General features: G+C 37.5%; 1 pseudogene; it reads right to left on the bottom strand.

Moving 5' to 3' along the window:
• Nucleotides 1-8,727: 8,727 nt before the first annotated feature.
• Nucleotides 8,728-17,538, bottom strand: part of LOC133765228 (N-alpha-acetyltransferase 15, NatA auxiliary subunit-like) — a 66,155-nt pseudogene continuing 57,344 nt past the window's right edge.

The raw sequence follows: 17,538 nt of genomic DNA, 5'->3' as shown, positions 1-17,538 counted from the left end.
CTCAGGTTTTCTTTGGTTTATAAGCAAAAACGAACTGGTTAGAGGAGTATCTAAAACTGTATGTTCTAATTAAGGATTTTTGTGGAGCCTATTAAGGAGAAACTAGCAGCCAAACATACATAAGAAACATCAAAAACATATCTATGATAATTTCCTATATGGAGAAAATTGGGTCATATATTATTATTGTAGATAAGAACATGGAGTTTTTTAATGTATCATTTGTCTTCTATATGCCATACATGTTTTTATACTAAGAAAATAAGAGAATGAATCATTTCAAGAAGATCAAAAAATAGCTAGTGAATTTCATTTGATTCATGTACCCTGGATCAAATTGATTTATGTGCTAGATTCAGGAATATCAAATCACTGTCAGTTGTAGAGAATAAAGAATTTTGAAATTATTTTAAGAGTTTTTCACTAGTTCATATATGACAATTCAGGAAAAGATATTATTTCATATGACATTAGAGTCATTCATGTGATGGCACAGATCTGATTATAACACAATATTTCACACTAAATCCTACTGCCAAAAATGTTGATTTAAGCTTCTGAATCTGATTAATAGCTTTTTGTCACCTAGAAAGTTCTGTGTATTTGAAGATTAGATAATAAATTAGAAGTGCCTTAATTTCTATTCTTGATGATGTACATTGGAGGAAATTTTCAGATTTTCAATATGTTGTGAAAAAGTAAATCATGATGCAATTTTTCCTTACATTTCATCTCATGTATCTCTCCATGCTCCTTAAAGAGAAAGCGTTTGGGACTACATTCAATTACTGTCACTGCTTCCCTGCCACACAGTTCTCTCTAGCACTAAAAATACTCCCTTCTCTATAACACTCAGGCCCATTTCTCTCATTTCTTAAGTAGTCTCTCCTCTAATTTGCTAACACTGGGTGCTAAAATTCTTAGTTATTCTACTAAAATTGATTCAATACTCAATTATTTTAAATTGTGAAATAAAGTAATTAATTTCACTAAATATAAAAAAAGATGGCTATTCAAATAAGCTTCAGAGTACATGATGGCCATCTTACAGGATATTTTGAACTAATATAATAAAATTATGTAACCAAAGAAATTAAGTGAAAAGAGTCTAATGTAAATGTGTTCAAAATATGAGAAAGATACAATTTAATTTACTTGATCCCTTCAGTTATTTATTTAGTGAGAAGGATAAAAAGCATTATAGATTTTTATTAAAACATCTAATGTCAAACTCTTTTAGGCATTCATTTAATTCTAGAAGACACCATAATCTCTAATCACACAAATTTACAAATAAGTTCTTTATGACTCTCCTCTATCATTACTGAACTAAATTAACATTGTTTTAAGTTTTTCAAAATGCTTTTGGAAATATTTATTATGTGGATGGAGAGACTTCAGTACATATCTCAGTGCAGGTGAAAACACTATAATGCTGGGTGCATTTAACATCTTAAAATTTTCTATGCTTCAGTTTATATCTCATAATGAAAGTTGATTCAGATATTTCTTTTTTTTTCTTTATTTGACAGGTATAGTTATAGAGAGTGAGAAAGACAGAAATGTCTTCCTTCCGTTGGCTCATTCCCCAAATGGCCACTATGGCCAGTGCTGCAGCAATCTGAAGCCAGGAGCCAAATGCTTCTTCCTGGTCTCCCATGTGGGCGCAGGGGCTCAACCACTTGGGCCATCCTCTACTGCACTCCTAGGCCACAGCAGAGAGCAGGACTGGAAGAGGAGCAACCGGGACTAGAACCCGGTGCCCTTATGGGATGCTGGCTGCAGGTGGAGGATTAACCAAGTGAGCCACGGCACTGGCCCCAATTCACATATTTCAGAAGAGTCCAAAATATTACAAAGCAGTATATCCTCATCTGAAGTAAAATCTTTTTTTTTTTAATATGCTTATAGGGGCTGACGCTGTAGCATAATGGGTAAAGCTACCACCTACAGTGCCGTCATCCCATATGGGCACAGCTTTGAGTTCTGCCTGTTCCACTTCAATCCAGCTCTCTGCTATGGCCTGGGATAGCAGCAGAAGATGGCCCAAGTCTTTGGGCCCCTGCACCTGCATGGGAGATCCAGAAGAAGCTCCTGGCTCCTGGCTTTGGATGGCGCAGCTCTGACCCTTGCAGCCATCTGGGAGTGAACCAGCAGTTTGTTTTGCTAATAAGGTCATTTGGGTAGTTGGAGAGGGCAACAATTCAGTCCATAGCAGTTGGACAAGCTGAGCCAGTATAGGTATTATTTATTTGCCCTTTTAAATATATGCTTTTTGTGTGTGTGTGTATGTGTGTATGTGTATGAGCATCCTAACAGCTTTAATGACATAATAATAGCGTAATCTGGATCAGTAATTGATTCACCAAGTTAAAAAAAATACTGCTTCATACGTCCTCATATACATACAAATATCTGAGTCATTGTACCATGAATGATTAGATTCTAATTTCTAGAGTCTACTAAAATAATTTAAAGAGTATTAAAGAGTATTGAGTAAATTGTTTACAGTTTAAAATTCTGTGCAGGAGCAGATGCCTACATAGATTTTTTTCACCAGGTAAAAATCTATGAAACCACTGGAGGTCCAAGGCTTATAAACTTTTCAATACCAACTATTTTCTGAATTATATTCACCTTGCCTGGGGGCTTCTCCTACAGTGATTTGTGTTGGTGAAAAGAGAAGAGTAAGGTAAGTAAGTACTGGTATTCTACCTATTTAAGCTTGTCTTTAGGATATTAAGCTTCTCAATACTAAACTACTTTAAGCACTAAACTCTTAAAAAGTCTTTACTTTCATTTTCAACACATGGACTTGTTTTTCCCTTGAATTTAATCTTGTTAAGAAATAATTTTTATCATTAGAAATGACTTATCACATCTTAGAAATGACGTATCACATCTTAGAAAAAGTTTTACTATGTAGAAAAATAATTTTCAAATTCTTTAGTTATATGTTTCTATACAAATGAAAGTCAACTTTATTGCCTTTAAATTTAAATTTTCGGTCTTTCATTTTTTATAGTTTTATTTATTATTTATTCCAAAAGTAGAGTGACAGAGAGAGAGGGAAAAACAGAGAAAACAAGATACTCCTCCTGCTGCTTCATTCCCCAAATTCCCACACAGTCAGGGCTGGGCAAGGCCAAAGCCAGAAGCAAGGAACTCATTTGGTGCCTCCTACCTGTGTGAAAGGAACTCAAGTACTCAGGGCACCATCTGTTGCCTCCAGGAGCAATAGCAAGAGACTGAATTGAAAGCTGGGAGGACTCCGTCCCAACCACTCTGATAGATGCAAGTATACCACTGCACCACAAAATCCCGTCTGCGCCTTTAGCAGTAAACACTGTAAAGTAACTTTCACATTCAATAGATGACTCTATTTCTTCTGGTATTTAACATATGTTGAGGTATTCGACAATGATGTATCACCCCCTTTTTGTAAGAATGGCTTTTATCAAAAAGAAAAAAGTAACAAATTCTAGCAGGGATGTGGAGAAAAGTAACTAGGAAAGACAGAATGGAGATTTCTTACTTTTTGTTTCATTAGAAACTATGGCATCACCTCTTAGAATGTGTTACAAAATGTCAAAAACAATTTTTAAATACTTTAATTATAATTTATGTTAGTTTCTCCACCAAGGCAAATCAACTTCATTTTCTTTAAATTTTGGTATAATGGTGATTTTTTAATGCCCAGATCACTGATTTGTGCTTTATTAGCATTTATTAAAACTAAAACTCTTTATGGCTTAGGGCTTTGGCTCGGGTCAGGACAGTGCTTTCAGATACGTAACACCAGCAGTACTTGTAGGTTCATTTCAAGAACCAGATAATGCCCAAGGCATGGGGGAAATACACATGGATTGTATAATCAAGATTTTTAATTAAGCTTTAGAATTCTTTGTGTTAAGCAATGGAAATGACTAAGAAGTAATAATAAAGCAAAACAATTGGGAAAAAAAGAAAAAAATCAATATATTATAAGTGTTTCATATCAAGCAGTGCCTCACCTAATTCTAAAAATGATGCTGTGAAAAAGGACAGAGAAAGGAAATATGAATGATCCTTCTATATTGAGAACTCTGATATTTACTAAAAGTTTAACATTACATGGCTTTACAGTTTATGATCTACATCTGCTTTTGAATATGAAAAGAAATGAATCAGGTGACTTTGGAATAAAATCAAACAAAATAAATTTCTGGAGAGCACAGAGAAAGTAATAAATGTTGGCTGTCCACCCACAGTCTGGTTTCCTATGGCTTATAAGCTAAGTAAGAATTTTACATTTTTTTTATTTGGAAGAAAATATCACAATATTTTGTGGTATGTAAAAATTATCTTGAAGTTCAAATTGCAGTATCCCAAAATAATGTTTTACTGGAATACATCCACATCAGTTCATTTCCATAAAATCTAGGCTACTGTTGAGTTTCAAAGACAAAGTTGAGTATTGGGACAAGAACTGTATGGTCCATGAAGTCTAAAATATTTACTTTATGGACCTTAAAAGAAAGACACTGTTGATCCTAAAGGTAAGTAATTTTATAGTTACAAATATACTTGTTCTTACATTTAGAAAAGTTATTTATTTTGATATGAGCAAATAATCATATTTGTTATATTTTCCTTACTTATTTTTTCTTTCCAACTAACCATGATTATTTACATGGACACCTGCCAAAATTTAAATTCTCTTTATTGTCAATGTGCCCAACTAAATTATCTATGACAAAATGTATTTAGCACCTTCTACTGTAGATGATGTCCAACATATAGCCTACAAATTACTCAAATTGGCTATTTAAATAAATAGCTATCAATTATAAAAAAGTCAATGTTCCTTTAGATATTTATAGAGCTTTATATGAATGAAATGTAAAATATTTATTAATACTATATTATTAATACTATTACTACTATGGAGAATTTGATTTTTCCAGAACATAAAAATTATCCCTAGAAGACACCTCTTTTTGTCTTTCTAAGATTCATATTTAATTTATGGTATATTATATGTTAAGGAACCAAAGCAATCAAATTCATAATATATTTTTGGAAAATTGGAGGATTCCACGGTATACAATGATAGAATTAGACTACTAATATTGATTGTTCAGGGTACTTTTAAGAACTAGAAACATGGAACTGGTGTTTAGCATTGTGGTTAAAGTACCAGCTTAGAAGCCTACCGTCCCACTATGTAGTACTTGGATTCAATAAAACGCTGGTTTCTGAGTCCCATTTTCTGCTAACACAGACTCTAGCAGGCAGTGGTGATGGCTCAAGTGTTTGGGTTCTGGCCACACACATGTGAGACCTGGATTGTATTACTTTCTCAGAGCTTTGGCTCAGCCCCAGCCACAGCTGCTATGGGCATTTGGTAAGTGAATCAGCATATGCGAATACTTTCTCTCTCTCTCTCTCTCTCTCTCTCTCTCTCTCTCTCTCTCTCTCTCTCTCTCTCTCCCTGTATCTCCTTCTCTCTGTATGTAACTGTGAATTTCAAGTAAAATAAATAAATGTTAAAAAAATCACATAGAAAAATTTACAAGAATGTTCCCTACTTTACTAATATAGATATAATGCAAAAGGGCTATGAAGTAATAATTACATGGATAGATTTTTATGTCAATTATGATGTCATTGAATGCTTTTTCTTAAAGATCTATTTATTTCTTTGAAGGGCAGAGTCACAGAGAGGCAAAAAAAGAGAGAGAGAGAGGTAAAGAGAGAGAGAGAGAGAGGAGGGGTCTTCTATCCGCAGGTTCATTCTCCAAATGGCTGCAGTGGCTGGAGCTGGGCTGATCCAAAGCCAGGAGCCAGGAGCCAGGAACTTCTTCCAGGTCTCTCACATGTATGCAGTGGCTTAAGGACTCGTGCCATCTTCTACTGCTTTTCCAGGCCATAGCAGAGAGCTGGATTGGAAGTGGATCAGCTGGAACTCAAACTGGCACCCATCTAGGATGCTGGCACTGCAGGCAGAAGCTTTACCCACTTTGCCACAGTGCCGGCCCCTTGAATTCTTATTTAACATTAGTCATTTGCATGGCTGGATAGAATAGAGCAGTATTTCACACATCAGTCTGAAAAATGAAGTGGCCCATCCACTGGATATATGGATAAAGCTAAAAATCATTTAAAAATACTGAATCAGTCAGAGTACACAATCTTCAGATGCCTGGTTTTTCCTCCTCTTGACATAGGCACTAACAAGTAACATACTGTTTTTGCTGTTTTTTTCCAGCTTTTTTGGAACAGTCACAGTCCCAAGACTTTATATGTCTTTTTCTGAGGCAAACTAAAGGGAACTGTTGTATCTCCAGGCACCATCCTAACATGTATGTTTGCCAGAACAGATCCTCTGTCTAGACAAATCCAGTTTCTCCTAGTTCCTCTTTCCATGATACATTTCTTTCTATGCCAAAAGCTTTTTTCCCTTTGCACATAGCCTCCCAAGAGCCAGGCAGAGGAGATACACGTGGAAAGAATGTTTATTTGGTATGTGTGGAAAGGGAAAATCCTAATTATATTTGGTTGTACATTTTATTGCAGAGAAAGACAAGTTCATGATCTGTCATTCTGACCAGTGAAAAGTTATCATTTGACTCATGATATGTTCAAGTAAACACCGACTATCTGTATTCTTGTTTGTTTGTTTGTTTGTTTGACAGGCAGAGTGGACAGTGAGAGAGAGAGACAGAGAGAAAGGTCTTCCTTTGCCATTGGTTCACCCTCCAATGGCTGCTGCGGCCGGCACACCACGCTGATCCAAAGCCAGGAGCCAGGTTCTTCTCCTGGTCTCCCATGCGGGTGCAGGGCCCAAGGACTTGAGCCATCCTCCACTGCCCTCCTGGGCCACAGCAGAGAGCTGGACTGGAAGAGGAGCAACCAGGACAGAATCCGGCACCCTGACCGGGACTAGAACCCAGTGTGCTGGCGCCGCAGGCAGAGGATTAGCCTAGTGAGCCGCGGCGCCACCTAAGACTATCTGAATTTTAAATATAAGTTTGAATTGGGTTTTGATTTCAAGGGCAGAAATAAACATCTTCAGCTGAAAAAAATCTCCAAATTTACTCATTTTCTTCTATTTATTTTTCATTACTACACAAGACAAGCAAATCTCAAAATAATTCAAATACAGTTTTTTAATTATCAGAAGATAAGCGCATATGAAGTCAAATAACCAGAATTTTTTAGACATAGGGATGGGCCATGATCTTTTGGATAAGACCACAAAAGCACAGGCAACAAAAGCAAACTAGATGAATGACTATACAAACGCTGAAGAAGTTTCTGCACAGCAAAGGAAACAATGGAGTTGAGAATTACAATAGAATAGGAGAAAATATTTGTAAGCTACTCATCTGACAAAGCATTAGTAGACAGAATATATCAAGAATGGAAAAGAATCAACAACAAGACAACCAATATAGAAAAGGAAAGGGCAAGGACAGTGTTGTAGGAAAGCAGGTTAAGTCTCCTGTGATGTGGGAACATCATATCAGAGTACCAGTTTGAAGCCTGGCTGCTCCGTTTCCAATCCTGCTCCCTGTTAACGTGCCTGGAAAAGCAGTAGAAGATGGTCCAGGTACTTGGACCTCTGTTGTACTTGTGGCAGTTCCTGCTCCAGCCTGACCCAGCCCTGGCCCAGTGACCATTTTAGGAGTGAATCAATGAATAGAAAATCTCTTTGTCTCTGTCTTTCAAGTATATAAAATAAAATCTTAAAAAAAAAAAAAGACAGAGATGGACAAAGGATCTTAACTGACAGTTCTCTAAGGCAATACAAATAGCCAAAAAATATATGAAATATGCTCAGTATCACTAGCCATTAGGGGAATGCAAATCAAAATCACAATGAGATATCACCTCATTACCATTAGAATTACTCTGACCAAAAAAGACAGAAAAAAAGCAAAAAGTTAGGATGTCTATACTCTTTAGAAACAGTGGTTTTTCTACTTACTATTTGTTGAACTCTTTATTTACTGGAGAGTTAAGCCTATGAATATAAAGAAGATTGAAAGTATGTTATTTTAAAAATTAAAAGAAAAGAAGAGGGAGGGGGAGGTAGTTGAGGGTATGATAGTATCATAGTAAGTATCATTCTGCTCTTAAAACTCTCCATATAAATACAAACAAAAGAAATAGAAAGGTGAATTTGAGGAGGAAGGAAGGTAAGCATGATTATCTTCTTAGAACTGTATCTATGAAGGACCGGCACTGTGGTATAGTGGTCTAAAGCTCCCGCCTACAGTGCTGGCATCCCACATGGGTGCCGGTTCATGTCCTGGCTGCTCCTCTTCCAATCTAGCTCTCTGCTATGGCCTGGGAAAGCAGTAGATGATGGCCCAATTCCTTGGGCCTCTGCACCCTCGTGGGAGACCTGGAAGAAGCTCCTGGCTCCTGACTTTGGATCAGCTCAGCTCTGTTCGTTGCAGTCATTTGGGGAGTGAACCAACAGAATGGAAGACCTCTCTCTCTCTGGCTCTGCCTCTCTCTGTAACTCTGTCTTTCAAATAAATAAAATAATTCTTAAAAAAGAAAGAACTGTATCTATGAAATATATGAAATCTATTCTCTTTGTATTAATAAAAATTAAAAAAGAAAAATACTTTTTCAGCAGTATAAAAATGTAAAGCCCTAATTGAAGGCAGGAACATTGATCCTCACATTCTGTGTAAGTTAGAACAAAGCACCAGAAATATATAGAAGGTATGGTCAAAATTTATCCCATATGTTTACTAATGATATTAAAATTTCACTGGCCAGTTTTTCAGTTTCTGCCAAGTTGTCTCTATTACCTGTGACCTTCATATCCTCTCAATATCCAGGAGGCATGAAAGCCAAGGTGTAAGGGAAATATTTATGAGAATTTGCTTTAAAATCTTCAGCAGCTTCTCTGACCTCCTAAGCTACCATCACACAAGGCTTCTGATACCGCCATACATATCTGGAGTTTTCTATTAGTGACAGATTCATTAAGTATCTTGTCTACTCTATGGCTTGCTTCTGACTAGAAGAACCGAAATAATATACCATTGGCAGCTGATAATATGCAAAGCAACGAATCAAAATTCCTTTTCAGAAAGGTTCATCAAATTTATTTGGATGTCTTGCTCCAAAGCTACACTTCGTTTCTTGTTTTAATACTGTTCCAACTCTGTTAGACAAATCTTTTTTTTTTTTCTTTTTTTTTTTTTTTTGACAGGCAGAGTGGACAGTGAGAGAGAGAGACAGAGAGAAAGGTCTTCCTTTTGCCGTTGGTTCACCCTCCAATGGCCGCCGCGGTAGGCGCGCTGCGGCCGGCGCACCACGCTGATCCGATGGCAGGAGCCAGGTGCTTCTCCTGTTCTCCCATGGGGTGCAGGACCCAAGCACTTGGGCCATCCTCCACTGCACTCCCTGGCCACAGCAGAGAGCTGGCCTGGAAGAGGGGCAACCGGGACAGGATCGGTGCCCCGACAGGGACTAGAACCCGGTGTTGCTGGCGCCGCAAGGCGGAGGATTAGCCTAGTGAGCCGCAGAGCCGGCTGTTAGACAAATCTTTACACATTGCAGTGCTGAAGAGTTGAATAGTGCATCCATGAAGCCAGGGAGACTAGAATCACTAGCAAATGACCTCTTTACTGATTGCAGCATCCAAACAAACTTTCTTCCCTAAAGTAAATCTCATAGGCAAAAGGATGAGTTTCTATATTGTTCTTCACAGAGTTCTTCAAGAGTCTTAAAAAGCTAATAGCTTCTTCCAATGGAGTTTCCAACTTGGCCACTTTCTCAGGGATGAGTTATTTATTTTTCTGTAACTCCAATTTCCTCCTCCTCTTCATCATCATTTTACAGATCTCTCCATTGCTTTTATTTTTCTGAATTTTACCCCTTTAGATCTATTTGAGTTTTCTTTTGAGCTCTTCTTTGCTCCTTGTGTAGCCTCTTCAGCTTTTTAAAGACATGCTTGCCATCTCAGCTTTGTTTCTTACTCTCATCTGTAAAGTGCCTATCATGAAGCTTCGGATGATACCTGCAGCAATTCTTGCTGCCTTGAAGTAAGATGGAGGTGTTTAACTACATCCTCTAGTACTACTAAACCCACATATGATCTAAGTAAAGGTAAAATTCCTCATACAGTATGTGTGAAAGTCAAACTGGTTGTCCATAATATTTGTACAATGTCTCCCCATTTTATGACATTTCTTAAATACTTCACCAAACATATCCAGGGCTTTGTAAGCCTGAGCATGGCTTATCTGGAACCGCTTGCACTGCATTTTATTCAAATCCTCTACAACTGATGTTCCTTACCTATTAATGTTTGTGCACATTTCCTCTGCCTCTGGAATCATACCAGCTTTTAGCATGTATTTTGTACACTTGAAGTTGATGAAATCTGTCTGGTATGCCCAAGGCATGGGCTACATCCATCCATTTTACAACTTTTTTACTATTTTCACTTTCACAGGAAAGAGTTCATCAATGTAGGTATAATTTCAATAGCAGTATTTATGGACTCCATAGCAATAGACAGCTGACCAATTTTGTTATAGTGCTGTACCAAGTAGTACTACATGCAAAGTATTGTGATTAGTGCTGCCTCCTTTCTACCATTAGGATTAAAAAACTAGAAGCTATGCAGAGAGGTTTCATCACCTCCTACTAGTTCCTCTAAGATTTCCACCTTTTCACTATCCTTGCATTATAACATCAGAATAGTGAGGACTAGTAAACAATCCTTGCTGAAATTCATCTTTTAGAACTTATCCAAGAATTCTTTAAATTTCTCACCAAATACTGGTCTTCTCCCTGAGAGTCTCCTGGGATATTTAAACATTGCAAGCAAATGTTTAGTCTTCCTAACATATAAGATGGCTTCGGTACTTTTTCCATTCATTTGTAGTGGGCCCAGTTTTCAGGGATTCTGTCCAGTAATCCTCTATACACATTAACAGCATCTTCTAATGATACAATTGTAAGCAGTGTCTTGTTTTACCTTGTTTTACTTCTACATCAAGTCTATTATAAAATCTACTTTTCAAAGAAATAAAGATGTTACATGGCTTCTATATGGAGACCTGCTTCCTGAATAACTTGATTATGATACAAAAAAATCACTAGTCATAATCCAATTTTATTGAAGCTATATATCACGTTTTCCCAAATTCTTCTAAAATCTTTGTTGTCATTTCATAATAACTTCATAATCTTCTAATAAATGATGAACAATAGTATATCAATCCAAGATCCTTCTCTGCAGACTGAAGCTTAAATAATTGATATCTTATTCTCCTGTAACCCTCAAGATCTCGCCTTTGAGTCTGTAGTAAGGAATTGCCCCTTAAGATATGAAAATCATCTTCATCCCATTTTAGTGCATTTCTCTAAGACTTAATGATATCATCATAATTCTAGTATGGACTCTGAAGAAGGACACAAACATGTCAACACACATGACTCTTTAAGTCATTTCTCAAACCTCAATGAATCAATTCATAAGCTTCTATTTTTTTCCCCAAACAGTTCAGTATATCACAGGCAGTGTTTCCCCAGGCTTTGCAAATTTGGGATTAAGGGAATCTATTTATAGAACTTGATTCCATTTCTACACAGTTCTTATCATCTCCACAGCTTCTTGAAAAGTATGTTCTTGGGTGGGAAGCTCACTGTGGGCAGTGTTGTGCCGACGCCTCTCACTGCCCCCAACACCACTTGGCCAAGCCAGTTTACTTCTCTAACTAACAATCAACATAGCCACTGCCATTCCTTGGATGTTTCAGGCTTGAATACCCTAATCCATCACCACCACAAAACCTTGACTACTGTATTGTCACTTTACCTTGGCATACGTTTCTTCCCATTGAATTTTTGCCTTTCTCACTTAGGGTTGCTACTGCCTACCCCATACCCTTCAATGGGTCTCCATCAGTAGTTTATGTGGTAACTGAAAAGATTGACAGAAACAACCAAATATCTATTTTCATTTCATTTTTTAATTGAGAGGCAGATAGAGTGAGAGAGAGATAAAGAGTAATACTTCTCCTGTCTGCTGCTTCCTTCCCAAACTGCCTGCAACTGACAGGGTAGGACCAGGCTAAAGTAAGGAGGGAATAATTCAATCCAGGTATCCTACATGGGTGACTGGGAACAAACTACTTGCACCATCACCTGCTACCTGCCAGGGTTTGTATTAACAGGAAGGTGGAATTAGAAGAAGAGCTGGGACTGTACTCCAGGCACTCTGATATAGGATGTGGCCATCCTAAATGGTGTCTGAGTTATTAGGCCAAATGCTCACCCCTAGTTTTTATTTTTGAAGGTGACATGCACTACTGTATTTATATTTATATTGAGGAGTCAGAAGATATTGAAAAACAAATAGATTAGAATGACTTCTTATATTTCTCAGTGAATGTTGTCTTTTTCATAAGAATGTTGTCTTTTTCATAAGTCGTTTCATCACTCTGAATTGCAGACACATGTAGGATTAGGGACATCATATTGCTGAGCTGGACAAAGAAGTAGCACAAGAAAAAAAAGGAAAAGATAAAATCAGTCTAACATCTTCCTTTAAACCAAAACAGCTCAACTAGCATTTTCTTCTGTCTGAGAAGAAGTTGGATGAAAGACAAAACTGAATTACCTTTTGTCTATGGAAAACAGCTTTCTCTCATGGCCGAGATCCTGGTAGATTTTAACAACTTTTGAAACCACTTCCACCTCCTCCCCGGTGGCAAATCTGGCAAACACCATCCTGCCAGAGAACAAGATTAAGCTGAGCCTCAGTGGAGGATTTTCAAGTGTGGAGGTTCACAAGGTGAGAGGCCTAGACTTCACTCATAGATGTCTTGTTAAGGTTCAGGGCTACTGCATAAGCCACTTCAGTTGAGAACTGCATCAGCTGTTGTTAAACTAAACTGCATTACCAAGAGCCAAAGTTCATCACTTTTCAGTTGGTTATCAAAAATTATCCCCTATTCATCTGTGTTTATGACATGTACCAGGTCTTTATCAATCATGTTCGAAGCAATTTTCAAACACTGAAGAAAACTTTCCTTATTTGATGTAGTAAAAAATTTTCAACCATTAAGCTCTGTTTCTTAGTTTATAGTGTCATTTAATTACAACTCAGTAATGACTTCATTATGACATCTTATTCGGCAACAAGTAACACTAATATTTAGTAACACCAGATAGACGATTAGGTGGAAGAATATATTTACAGGACGTTTCATCTGAAATTCACCTTCTGCTATGGGAACAGGGCCAGGGTATATATTTTTATCATTAGTTTTCTATTGTGACTATAAGTCAAACAACAGAATATGCTATTTGAATTTAAAAATATTAAACTCTGCGATGTGTACTGGCCTAGCAGGTAAGGTGTCAGTTGGGATGACACCTACATCCTATATCAGTTCCATGTCTGATTCTACCTTCCTGGTAATTTGGACCTTAAGAGGCAGCAAGTGATGGATGAAATAGTTGGGTTCCTACCACCCATGTGAGAAAGCTATATTTAATTCCTGCTCCTACCTTTGGCCTTGCCCAGCCCATGCTTTGTAGGCATTTGGAGAGTAAGTCAGCAGATGGAAGCTCATTATCTCTCTCTCTTTCTCTCTCTCTCTCTCTCTCTCTCTCTCTCTCTCTCTATATATATATATATATATATATATATATATATATATATACATACATATGTCACTCTTTGTATGTGTATATTTCCATCTCAAATAAATATAATATTAAAGTATTGAACTTCATTTACATAGTTTATCCAAGGAAAGCCTCATAGAAAATCTGCTCTACAAGTCAGGGAAGGGTTATCCAGAAAACAGAATTTGGATGAAATTCAAAAGGGCACTGCTAGCAGAATTGCTTGGTTATGACTGTAGGGAGTTGAAGCAAAGAAACTATGGAACTTTGTGTGATGAGATTGGTTGGCTAATCTACAGTGCTGTTATCGGATTCTAGAGGTGGTGAAAACCACAAGAAGAGGGTCAGTCTGCATTTGGCCTCTGCTCATGGCCATCCAGAAGTGGTAACTCTCCTGGTAGAGAAAAAAGACGCCTGCTGAATGCCTGTGACAACAGAATAAAAGTTTGGTTCTGATTAAAGCCGTACAATGCCAGGAAAAGGAATGTGATACTAATCTCCTAAAACATATTGCCAATCTAAATATTACAGATGACAATGGAAACACTGCCCTCCTCTTTGATGTCTCTAGTCGGAATATAGCAACAGCAGCAAAATTGTTCTTACTCATTGCAAATATTGAAGGAAGAAACAAAGCTGACTTCATACTGCCTTTGCTATAAGGAAAAACAGTAAAATCAGAAAATAGAATTATTAGCAAAGAAAGAGGCAAACATACATAGATTTTATGTGAATAAAAAAGACTAGGCCTGATTTGCTGCAAATGGTCAAAAAAGATAGATGCCTTCTTCTTCAGCAAGGTGTTGATAAATTTTTTCAAGACAGCAGTAGATAGGCTGCTTTTTCATGGTTCTCATATCAATATCCAAGTACATTTTCAATATAAAGGAGGAAAGAGACATGAAATGTTTGAAAATACACATTTGACATAGGCTCTGACAACGTATGCTTTACATGCTGAATAAGCATGATACCTAGAGATATTTGCCACAAATTGTGTAGTACTACATAGAGCTAGCTAGATAATCCTTCTATAAGAGTACATAAAAGTAGTATGTAATATTAAGTAGTAATAAGTTGTAGTAATATTAAGAAAACTATTCCAAAACCAAACCCAACAGGAATACTGATTGCTTTATAGCAATTCAAGAAAAATTTAAAAGCAAAATATGACACTGAGATTGGAACCTTGTTTGGCAACTTAATTCAGATAGTAAGAAAATGGACATGTGGTCAAATTTCCTCAAACAAAAACCCAAATCTATACTTGTTTTCACCATACAGTACTATTATCTGAACTATTTCTAAAATAGACCAAAATTATGGGGCTGGTATTATGGTACAACAGGTGAAGCGACCACCTACGATACCAACATCCCATAAGAGTGCTAGTTCAAGTCCTGGCTGTTCTAGTTTCAATCCAGCTCCCTGTTAATGAGCCCTGGAGAACAGTGGAGGCTGTCCCAAGTTTTTGGACCCCAACCTCCTACCTCAGATATCTGGATGGAGTTCAAGGCTCCAGGCTTTAGCACACCCATTAGCCATACCCATTGCAGTCATTTGAGGAGTGATTCAGCATACAGAAGATTCTCTCTCTCTCTCTCTCTCATTCTCTCTCTCTCTCTCTCCCTCTCTTTTTCTCTCTCTCCCCCTCTCGTTATCTCTCTGACTCTCCCTCCCTCTCTATAACTCTGCCTTTAAAATAAATTAATTTTCAAAATAAAATGAAAGTAAAATAAAACATTCATTTAAGTATATAGCAATCCAAAAAATAAAAAACTAGAAAAAATAATATAATACACTGGTATTGAAAGTGTTCCACAAGAGCAAAAAACAATAAAAATAAAAAACCAATGAGAAATATGCTTTTGTTGATGGAACCCACAAAAATAGAAGAATGGGTATTATGTTTGCCTTGAAGTAAAAGAGAAAACTATCAAATCATACTGGGATTTTAATCTGTGCATCAGTGAGTACATATCTGCTCATTCACATTGGAGAAAAAAAAGGAAGACAGAAACAGCTCAAAAGAAAATGAGTTAAAGAGGGTTGAAGGTAAAAGTTATGAGTTAAGAGCTGCAATGAAAAATCAGCGAACAAGGCCGGTGCCGCAGCTCAATAGGCTAATCCTCCACCTGTGGCGCCGGCACCCTGGGTTCTAGTCCCGGTTGGAGCGCCAGATTCTGTCCCGGTTGCTCCTCTTCCAGTCCAGCTCTCTGCTGTGGCCCGGGAGTGCAGAGGAGGATGGCCCAGGTCCTTGGGCCCTACACCCGCATGGGAGACCAGGAGAAGCACCTGGCTCCTGGCTTCGGATCAGCGCAGTGACCCAGTCGCAGCGGCCACTGGGGGGTGAACCAACGGAAAAAAGGAAAACCTTTCTCTCTGTCTCTCTCACTGTCCATTCTGCCTGTCAAAAAAAAATCAGCAAACAAAATGTAATGGCTTCAGAAAAACCTTTTATAGCTAAATCTGATAAAGGAAAATCTTAAGAATGAAAAGAATTAAAATGATTGTAAAAATAAAGAGTTTAGCTCCCGTGAATTTTTACAAAACAATTTGAAAAAGATTTTCAAAATAAAATCTTGAACATACGATTGATTTTCTTATACCACAAGTGGAAATTACATCTTCCAAAGATCTACATCTCAAGACAGAGAATCAAATTCTTCAACCTGTTCAAGGGTCTAATATAATGTAATTTGAAAAAGAGGAGTATTTCCATTGAGAAGAATGAAACTTTAGAAAGCATTGTCAACGGAACTAAAGGAGACAAAAGAAGTGCCACGCAGAAGCCAATACTGAACTCTAGGGTAAGAAGCGCAATAGAAAGTTTCTCAGCACATAGCTAGGAGATGTCTCTTAAGTCATTTTTGTGGAAATCCTAAATATAATTTTGTAGTTAGCAGAAATATTATTCCAAAGGAAAACTTGGTGATTCGTACTTAAAAGACCATGGTCTTCAAATAATAGCAAGGATGATTACTTGTCTAAAGAATGAGTAATAGCATCAGCAATTGGAAGAAAAGAAAATGATACTGATGTTATCCAAGTTCTCCACAAGAACAAGCAAGTAATGACAAACTGATTCCTACTGATGGAGACCACAAGAATAGCTGAAATACACGATTTTGTCTCATGAAGAAAAGAAGCAAAACATTAAGCGTCACCTTGGGATTCTGGGTTTGTTGAAGCACAAGTGGACATGCATAGGCAACATTGTGGAGAATAGACTAACGCAATACTACTAGATAGGTTTCTAATCAATAATTTTTGCTAACAAAATGAGGTAGAAATAGCTCAAAAGAAAACAAATTAAAAGGATTAAAAGCAAAAATTCTGGAGCTGGTGCTATGACAAAGAGGGTTAAGCCACCACCTGCAGCACTGGCATCCCATATGGGCATTGGTTCAAGTCATTGCTGTTTCACTTCTGATCCAGCTCCCGGCTAATGTGCCTGGGACTGAGATGGAGGGTGGTCCACATGGGAGAACTGGGTGAAACTCAGACTCGTGGCTTCAGCCTGGTCCAGCCCTGGCTGCTGCAGCAATTTGAGGAGTGAATCTCCCTTTCTCTTTGCCTCTCCTTCTCTCTCTCTCTTTATAGCACTGCCTTTAAAATTAATTAATTTTTCTTTAAGAATTAAAATTCTGTTTTAAAAGTTACAGTTGAGGCTTGGCATTGTGGCACAGTGGGTTAAGCTGCCACTTTTGACACACTCATCTCATATCAGAGCTCTAGTTTAAGTCCAGGCTGTTATACTTCCATTCCAGGTCACAGCTAATGTACCTGGAAAAGCAGTGGAAAATAGCCCAAATGCTTATTCCCCTGTCTCCCATATGGGAGATCTAGATGCAGCTCCAGGCTTCTGGCTTTGGCTTGGCCCAG

This window comes from Lepus europaeus, chromosome 8 (genome assembly GCF_033115175.1).
Source record: "Lepus europaeus isolate LE1 chromosome 8, mLepTim1.pri, whole genome shotgun sequence".
Taxonomy (NCBI): domain Eukaryota; kingdom Metazoa; phylum Chordata; class Mammalia; order Lagomorpha; family Leporidae; genus Lepus; species Lepus europaeus.
The sequence above is the reverse complement of the archived record's forward strand: the minus strand, read 5'-3'. Positions and strand labels throughout refer to the sequence as shown.